Raw genomic sequence first — 9,487 nt, 5'->3', positions numbered from 1 at the left:
CTAAGTGATTTTGCAAGGTGGTTTTGCTCATGCGGCGGTCTACCTTGAATCCGATGCTCTTCTGCATGCGGCTCAGGCGATTTAGCCGCGCCACCTCCCCGTTCAGCTCATCCTGCTCCACCGACGCAAAATACACAGACTTAGTTTTGTCGGCAGGAGACAGTGGCGTGCCGTGTGTGGACTCTGCTCTCCCGCACCAAGGCGACCGCACTGCCCTGTGCTGCCAGGACGCCGTGGAGAAGAGGAGGCCGACCACTGCGGGGACGTCGGTCGCTGCCAGAGGAGAAGACGAGCAGCCCTCAGCAATCGAGACGCCAGGCCACTGCTGAAGGACTGTGAGAGGCGGGCGGCCGTGCAGACGGACGCGGACTGCCGCAGGGAAGCGCGCGGAGGAGGAGGTGCATGTCTCTGCAGAGCTTGAGGCGAGGCTGCTCGCCATCAACCAATCTGCGTCCGCCATCGGAAGCGCCTCTTTGTCTGCAAAGTTCAGTCCTCAGATCTCAGCGGCTCACTCGCGGATAGGATACGGAACTTGTACTGTCTCAGGTCCTGCGCCAGCCTCGACTTGTCCACTGCGCAGCCTCGAAGGGAGACTGCTGCCGGTGCTGATTCAGTACTAGGCTCAAGTTTAGAGCCTAAACCAGCTCTGTTGATTGACCCCTTTCTCTCATATTCATGGGTAAACAACTCAATCGTTTTTGACAAAAATCATTCATGGTACCATTTTGGTTTTAGGACCTAGGGTAAAACCTTAATGCTTTGAAAGATATAAGGTCCCAAAGCTTGGTAAATTTGGTACAAAATGAAATTGGAGTTCAGTATTAGCTAGAGTTCGCATTCATGGCTGCACTAGGTGCTGAAACCAGCCATGTTCTCTAACTTTTTTCTCTCACAATTCCATGTCCAAACTGATGAAGAGAGCGCAGTTCGAGGCAGCCACGGCAACGTTCACCACACCGTCTCCCGTCTCAGCTCAGCCGGCAGCCGCAAATCAAGCCACGACACAGTGGCCGCGGCCACCACGGACTGCACGGTAGCCGTCTCCGGCCGCAGCTCGAGCCCTCAAGGAATGCACGCACGCGCCGCTCCACGACACGCACAGCTAGCGGCGCCGCGGTGCAGGCCGGGACGGGAGCGCAGCGCGGGACGACGGTGCGGGACGGGACAGGAGTGCAGCGCGTGGGAAACCCTGTCCGGCGCGGGAACCTCTCAGCAGCCTTGCCTGAGTTGCCTCTGTATAAAAAGGTGGGAGTATGCGCTGCCTTTCTATGACGTGTGGGCCCAAACACCAACGTTTCAATGTGAGCTAGCTCGGACAGACATGTCAACAATACCACCAGCCAAAACAACTAGGAGTTAAATAACTGGTTTAGAAAAGTTTAGGTGTTCAATACGTGGTTTTTATAGTTCAAGGATAAAATAGACACATCATCAAATGAGAGGGGATTATATAGATTTTTTCTAAAGCTAAAAATAGTAGCACATCCCAACTTCACCCCACACATGTGGGACCTATCCTGCAAAAAAGACAGTTTTGCCCCACAGCGCAAATGCCGATGCCGAGGAAGGAGCACGTGCGCCGGGGGCACCGGGCGCCATCGGGGGCTCGCTCGCTCGCGGCCACCGGGATTTTAGCATAGGAGAGGAACAAAGGGATTTTAGAGTACTTCGGAGTTCAATTTATTTTTCCTACAAAATTCTTTTCTTCCAAGGAGCCTTAAAATAAAATATAATCTTCACAACATACAGGCAGTTTGTTCCCTAAGATAAGTTAAAATTTTTTTTTTTGGAAAAGGTAGAGCTAAGTGGTTAGATAAATCCAATTATTCAGAAATTTGAGTTGGACATAGACAAGATTAGGTTTCAGTATCCTAGGAGAGAGACAGAACTTTATAGGGCTCCATGGGAGGTTTGGGCAAAATATTCAATGTAATCCATGAAAACCCCATTAAAATCATATTTACGAGTTTTCAAAAAATTTGAAACTATACACACCAACAGTGCATCTATAGATGTGCATTGTCACAAAATTTGAGATTCAAACTCGTTTTGCAAAAATTCATATGAAAATGACAAATTTCATCTGCATATGCTGAAAATTTCATCCAGAGGCCGAGTCGTGGGCGTAGGTGCCGACACCAGCGCCAGCTCTGGCGTTGCCGGAGGCGGTCTGCAAAGCGGCGTTGTAGAGCGACGGAACCAGATGATCGTGGGGACAGCAAGGAGCATCCTGCGCGCGCGGGTGTGCCCAGACACTTATGGGGGGAGGCGGTGCACACCGCCGTGTACCTCCTCAACCGGGCACCGACGGCCGCGCTCGACGAGAAGACCCCCTACCAGGCGTGGTATGGGAAGAAACCCCCCGTGCCCTTTCTGAAAGTGTTCGGATGCGTCGCCTACATCAAGCGCCTTCGCCCGCACCTCACCAAGCTCGACAACCGCGGCCAGAAGGTCGTCTTCATCGGCTACCAGAGCAGGTCTAAAGCATACCGCTTCTACGACCCTGTGATGGAACGAGTCCACGTCTCGCGCGACGCGATCTTCGACGAAAGCGCGCGCTGGGACTGGGCAGACACCTCCATCGACCTCGACCTGGAGCCCTTCACCATCGAGGAGGGGTACGAACTCCAGCGTCATACTACTGACGTACTACCGTTGGATGCATCATTGTCTGCACCTGCGACACCGTCCACCTTCCAGAAGTCCCTTGCGCCTGCCACATCGCCCGTACCTACTACATCCACCGATACACCATCGCCACGTACTCTGATCGCTCCCACTGGGATGCAAGTCAAGTTTGCGACGCCTCTCAGCGACGATCCCAACCTCGACGCTGATGATGACGAGGACGTGGAGCACAGGTACAGGAGGCTAGACAATATCCTCGGAACGGATGCCGTTCCAGGTCTGGCGCACCGCGACGCCGTTGAAGCTAAACTCCATGCAGTCAGCGTGGAGGAGCCGAAATCGCTAAAGGAGGTCGGCGGCGATCCAAACTGGATTGCTGTGATGGAGGAGGAGATGAACTCCATCCGTGACAACAAAACTTGGTCGCTGGTGGAGCTTCCACGAGGACACCGCGCCATCGGGCTCAAGTGGGTGTATAAAGTCAAGCGCGACGAGAACGGGAACATCGCCAAGTACAAGGCTCGCCTCGTCGCCAAGGGGTACGTACAGCGCCCCGGCATCGACTTTGAAGAAGTGTTCGCCCCCGTTGCCCGGCTGGAGTCAGTGCGGCTGCTGCTCGCCATCGCGGTGCACTACGGCTGGGGTGTTCATCACATGGACGTCAAGTTGGCGTTCTTGAATGGGGAGCTCTAGGAGGAAGTGTACGTTTAGCAACCTCCTGGCTTCGTCGACGACAAGCACAAGTACAAGGTGCTCCGGCTTCACAAGGCGTTGTACGGACTTCGCCAAGCTCCGCGCGCCTAGAACCAGAAGCTCGACACCGAGCTGCTATCGCTCGGATTCACGCGCTGCGTCGACGAGCACGAGATGTACACCCATGGCGAAGGAGGAGGACGCCTAATCGTGGGCATGTACGTCGACGGCTTAATTATCACAGGTGGTGATGCAGGTGCCGTGGCGAAGTTCAAGATGTAGATGCGGAACATCTTCCGCATGAGTGATCTTGGGCTCCTCTCCTACTACCTTGGCCTCGAGGTCACCCAGGGAGCCCGAGGGATCACGCTCCGCCAAAGCGCCTACGCCACCAAGATTCTCGAGAAGGCGGGGCTGGCTGGATGCAATGCCAGCGCCACGCCCATGGAGATGAAGCTGAAGCTGTTGAAGGAGGGTTCGACGTCGAGCGTGGACGCCACCGAGTACTGCAGCCTCATTGGCAGCTTGAGGTACTTGTGCAACTCCAGGCCAGACCTGGCGTACTCTATGGGCTACCTCAGCAGGTTCATGGAGGCGCTGCGGCAAGAGCATCTCGCAGCTGTCAAGCGTGTCCTCCGCTATGTTGCGGGCACGGTGCACTGGGGTCTGCACTACCACCCGGGAGGAGGCAAGGACACCACGCCACACCTGATGGGCTACTCCGACAACGACTTGGCAGGAGATGTCAATGACAGGAAAAGCACCAGTGGACTCATCTTCTTCCTCGCCGATGGGCTGATTGCATGGCAGTTGGCGAAGCAAAAGGTGGTCACACTATCCTCTTGCGAGGCGGAATACATTGCGGCTACCGGAGCTGCGTGTGAAGGGGTTTGGCTGGCTCGGCTGCTGACTGAACTCATCGGAGGAGCTGTCATCGCGCCCAAGCTCAAGGTGGACAACAAGTCCGCCATCGCACTGATGAAGAATCCTGTGCACCATGACCGGAGTAAGCACATAGATGTGAAGCTTCATTTCATCCGGGAATGCTGCGACAGGAAGCTGATCGACGTCGAGTTCGTCGGCACTGAGCTGCAGCTGAGTGACATTCTCACGAAGGCGCTCGGCCGCAGTCGGTTTTAGGAACTCCGTGGTGGGATCGGCATGAAAAATTTAGTTTAGTTGCTCTAGGACTTAGGAGGAGATTGTTGAGATAAGTCCTGAGCTTCCTAACTATAGCAGGTAGAGGCGGCTAGCACCATTAGCGGCTGCGCAAGGATTGTGGCATGGCCCAGGTGGTTGGGATGGCAACTACCTATCAGGAGCATGCCGGGATTAGCTCGGTTATTTGTTTCCATGTAACAATGCATGTACTTCCTTTAAATAGAGATAACAAGCAACAGAAAACGCTGCCGCTTTGCAGCAACAAATCATCGTGTGTCCACTGTGTTCGCGTGTGTTGTTCATCTTCTTCCTCTCGCCGGTTCGGGATTCTAACAGTGCCGACGACAACTCCGGCTCTGGCGTCACTGTCGACGAAGGACTGGGCTTCTCTTGTCGTATCCGTCGCTTACTAAAGCTAAAGGTTCGTGTTGTCATTTGTGTCTTCCATTTGATTTTTGATTTCATTCATTTTTGGTTTGGGTGCAGGCACGAGTTCTAGATCTGTCTCCTCCCCACCTTCCTTGCCTACATCCCTGGCATCATGTACGCTGTGTACGCCATCTCAAATTAGTAGCTTATTAGTTTAGCTACTACTGTTTGCTCGCCATATGTATGGTATGGATGCCGATTCCAATACCAGCTAGTACCTAGGTAGCACCTGCTCTGCTGTTCTGTGATTGTATCTATCTGTTCATATGCCGATCGAGCCGAATTGTTTATCAATGTGTGGTCTTCTTTATTAGTATTGATTCGGACATTTCAGTATATGTTAGTGTATAGTTTGAGGTTCAGTTTTCCTTCAATGTTCAGTGTTTCAAATTTCAGTATTGTAGTTTTTCAATTTTCAGTCATGAAGGACGCTGGTGCTGGTTCTTCGGGAGCCCTGTTTCGCACTCATCGGTAGGACGCTGCTGCTGGTTCTCCGAGAAACTTGGTTGCCTCGCCCTCGGTGAGATCCTCTGTCCTATGCTTGTCTTATGACCGTCCAGAGCCCAAACATTGGTCACCTGTGCGGCTGTGCTTCTACAGGGATTCATAGTTGTGGGAGATTCAGATTTTTTTATCGTCCATTAGCAGGGGAGCAGTAGTTCCCAGTTGCTTTGTAGTTCAGGTGTTTGATAAAATGCCTACTTTAGGCCATATTAGGTTTTTATTTATTGATTAGTGGTCAATATTTTTAGGGTGTCCTTTTTGTGTATATGTTTTCTGATCAATAGCCTATATATGCTCCAAAATCTGAGACCCTAGACATGGGTATGACCACATACTCCATTCAGATTTACACAAATTGGTGGAAACCAAGTTTTGGCTGCAAGTATCACCAGATATTTGTCTCCTCTTTTTTTCAACAAACTCATAGTCATACAAGAACTCCAAACTTTATTATTTGCATGTTTTTTGGCTAGTAGCACATAATATGTTTCATTAATGATCGGGGACCGATTTCTCGGTTTGTTGTGCGTAGGCACGTCAACAACAAGTTCAGCAACCAGTACCAGGCCACCATCGGCGTGGACTTCCTCACCAAGGAGGTCCAAATCAACGACCGTGTTTTCACATTGCAAGTCTGCTTTCCTGCGTGCCTCCAATGTTGTTTCAGTGCCTGATTTTGAGTGTTCGGTTCAGTTTTAGGCGTTCTGTCATGTCATCTTAATTATATATTCATTATAAGTTGTTGTATTTTCTCCCAATCTTTAGTATAAGTTTCCTAAAAATAGCTTCATTATATCTTCAGTATAAGTTTCTCTGAATCTAATTTCAGTATTAGTAATATATGTAGAGTGTATCCTTAGATTGTTGCTTACTTTCAGTCTCTAATGGAGAAAAAAAGAGTCTGATTAAGTGTTGAAAACTTCCAGATTGTAGTTTGTATCTGATATTTTCTTTTGATGGTATGTGTTTACCTAAGTAGGCTGATCCCATCTCCATTTTTTCACTTCAGGACTTGTTGGTAAAGTGGACTTCACTGTCAGGCACCTATCTTCATCAGTCCAGACATTTCCAAGCTCATTTTCTGGATTCTCAAGTGGCCAGCCTTGCATTAGTCCATTGTCTCGTCAGGTTAGTCATTGATGGAAATATGGAATGACCCTTTTCTTTGTCGATGACTTTTGGTCTGTTTCTGCTTTCTGTTTCCATGTTTCAATGAATGAGCACTAGTCTTTGACTATCTTTTTGTCAGTATCCTTAGTTCTTTGGTTTCTCACTCTGTCCAACAATTAGGCCTATAGATTTGGTGACTAGTTCCAACTGACCTCCCCCGTCTTTTGTTTTCAGTGTGTGGCTTCTACTGCACCGGCTAACTCACAAACAACTAGTCTTTGATTTTTCAGTTTTGAATATTTTTTTATTGCTTGCATATATTTCAGTTTTTTTATTATCTGTACTCATTTTTGTCAGAATGGTAGCTTTTGCAAGTTGTAATTGTGTGATGTCTGTTTTTTTATTGTAATCTTTGTGTTATCTCTTAAGTTGGTCTTGTAGATTTTATTGAAATGTTTCCATTAGCTTATAGTTATCAGTGGTTTAGTTTTATTAGTCGTTTTATGTTCTGTTTCATTCATTTTCATTTTTGATGTGGCTAAGTGTGTTGACTGTGCTTTCGTTTGCATACTGTGAACTATTTCAGTTTTTTTGTTGAATCTCAGTTCAGTTAATAACTTGAGCCATGATGTGTCCTACGCACATTGCGTCTCCATACGATAGGCTTATTGCAGCAGAGGCCATCACCTCTGTCTCCATTTGATTTCGTTGAAGGACCTGCTTGGATAGGGTCTTGTTTGTTCGATTATTTCAGTTTTTCAGAACATGGCTATTTTATTGATTTATTTGGGCCCTGTTCGCTTGAACTTATCAGCCGTACATTTTCAGCGAAATAACAGTGTTTTACTCTCACAACAAATCAGCATCAGCATCAGCATCAGCATCAGCCGTTTTTCTCGCCAGCCGAATAGGGCCTTGTTCCATTAGTTTGTTATGCCATGAGACCATGGTTGTGCTCCCTTGATTCTTAAGCAAGCAATGGAGGTACTGAAGAGAAGGAGCAGTAACATGTATTTAGGTTCATGGTGTCTAGGGTGTTGCTGTCTTCCTAAATCTACCTGTACCTTTGAGACAAATCCACATAGAATGGGGTGGTTGAGGATGGAGGGAGTGATAGAGAGAGCATAGAAAAGCAGATCAGAGTGTGGTTAATCTGTTTCAGTAAATGTTTAAGTTTTCTGTTTCAATATTTGTTTGTTTTGTCTTTGGTTAAGTTTTGTTTTTTTCTTCTTCTTTTGATCAGTTTCAGTTTTTATGTTTTTTTAGTTTCAGTGTTTCAGTATTTCAATTTTTCTTAGATCCATTGAGTTCTCCGTTCTCCTAGCTTCTTCCTATTTTAGTGTTTCAGATTTCCTGGAACAGTCTGAGTTATCTGTTTTGATTTTCAGTTTCTCAGTCCAGCGTAGCTCAACTCTCTGTTTTTTTTTTTTTTTTTTTTGCAGACTAGTGGTAGCAGTTTGTTCTGCTGGATTGTATTTTCTCTTTGCAGTTTACTCGGCTGGATTGCATTTTTTTAATTAATCAGTTCAGCAGCAGTGCAACAGCAGGCGAACAGCAGGAGCTCAGGCGAACAACAGCAGACGAACATTTTTTTCAACCTTTGCTGTTTTTTCTTCCTTGGCACACATGTTCCCTCTTTTTTCCTTGCTGTGGTCCCATATTCTGTTGGTCATCTTTCTTCACGTGAGATTCCTGTGTGGTTTGTTGCTGCACGTGAGGAGGTGGCTTATTTGATTAGATCTGGTTGTTGATTGTTGTAATTTCATTCATTTTCATTGTTTTATTTTTCTGTAAAATCTAGGTGTAATTATTTTCCTTTATCTACCAGATTTTGATATGGTTTCAGAAACCTATGTGTCATGTAATGATTGGATGAAAATCTGGTTGATAGACTCAAATGAAATCATCCGAAAGATCTGTAGTCACTCAAAAAAAAAGTTCGCACTACGTAATCTTTCCGAAGCTTACATCTCTTCGTTTTACTCACTCAAAAAAAAAATCATCCGAAAGATCTGTAGTCACTCAAAAAAAAAAAGGTTCGCACTACGTAATCTTTCCGAAGCTTACATCTCTTCGTTTTACCCACTCAAAAAAAAATCTCTTGGTTTTGCCTGGTTTGTGAGCCTTCTTTTGGGTAGGTTCAAAGCTAGTTAACGTTTTGCGAAGATGAGCACAGTGATGTTTGTCTTGACCCAGTAGTGAAAGAGGAATTTATGATATTAATTATGGTGTTAAGTGAGCAAAGTGATAATATAGCATTGGAATTAAGAAATAGAGGAAAAAATGGTTTACACGAAACCACGATAGAAAAGTATGTGATAAGTCGATGATATAAGAGAAAAAGACAAGTAGATTAGCTGAAAATAGTTTGTATAAATATCTATTGAGAATATACTTTTTATATATATTGCTCCATGACCAAGATTTTAGATTTCGGTATTAGAAAATTTTCAGCCACCGGAATTTCGCAAAATTTGCTCAAAATATCACAAATTTTTTTAGATACTTAAACATGAAGTAAGTTTTTTTCTAAAATTTTTATATCAAAACATATTATTAACATGATTTTAAAGGGCGTACCCAGTGCAGGGGTCTGGGGAAGGGTGTCAGTGACAAGACTTATCTTTGCCTGCGCAATGCGAGGAGACCATGACTCGAACCCGGGACCTTCCGGTCACAGACGGTAAGACTCTACCGCTTGCACCAGGCCCGCTCTTCATATTATTAACATGATTTATGCCTACGTATTATTGAGTAGAAGAATATACAACATAAACAATAGAAAATTACGAGTTTAGAGTTATATAACACATGTATTAGTGTAATGCGAAATTTTGGAATTTTCTTTCGAACACCCCTGGTTTTTTTCGAAATTCATGAAATTTTGGTGAATTTTTTAACCTTGTACCACTGTTCATGACATGTCAGGTACTGAAGTATAAAACATACAAACTAGAGATAG

At 46.3% G+C, this 9,487-nt stretch overlaps 1 long non-coding RNA gene across 3 annotated transcripts; it reads left to right on the top strand.

Annotated features, from left to right (window-relative positions):
* Nucleotides 1-4,492: 4,492 nt before the first annotated feature.
* Nucleotides 4,493-8,402, top strand: LOC136501683 (uncharacterized). 3 transcript variants are annotated; one of them, XR_010770348.1, is made up of 5 exons: nucleotides 4,493-4,903; nucleotides 5,331-5,431; nucleotides 5,948-6,043; nucleotides 6,425-6,543; nucleotides 7,968-8,402. It is a non-coding gene; the product is annotated as an uncharacterized lncRNA (long non-coding RNA). The 3 variants fall into 3 exon arrangements; XR_010770346.1 differs by having other exon boundaries at nucleotides 6,760-8,402; XR_010770347.1 differs by having other exon boundaries at nucleotides 5,948-6,072; nucleotides 6,760-8,402.
* Nucleotides 8,403-9,487: the final 1,085 nt, after the last annotated feature.

This window comes from Miscanthus floridulus, chromosome 13 (genome assembly GCF_019320115.1).
Source record: "Miscanthus floridulus cultivar M001 chromosome 13, ASM1932011v1, whole genome shotgun sequence".
NCBI lineage: Eukaryota > Viridiplantae > Streptophyta > Magnoliopsida > Poales > Poaceae > Miscanthus > Miscanthus floridulus.
This window is presented reverse-complemented; position numbering and strand designations above follow the sequence as displayed.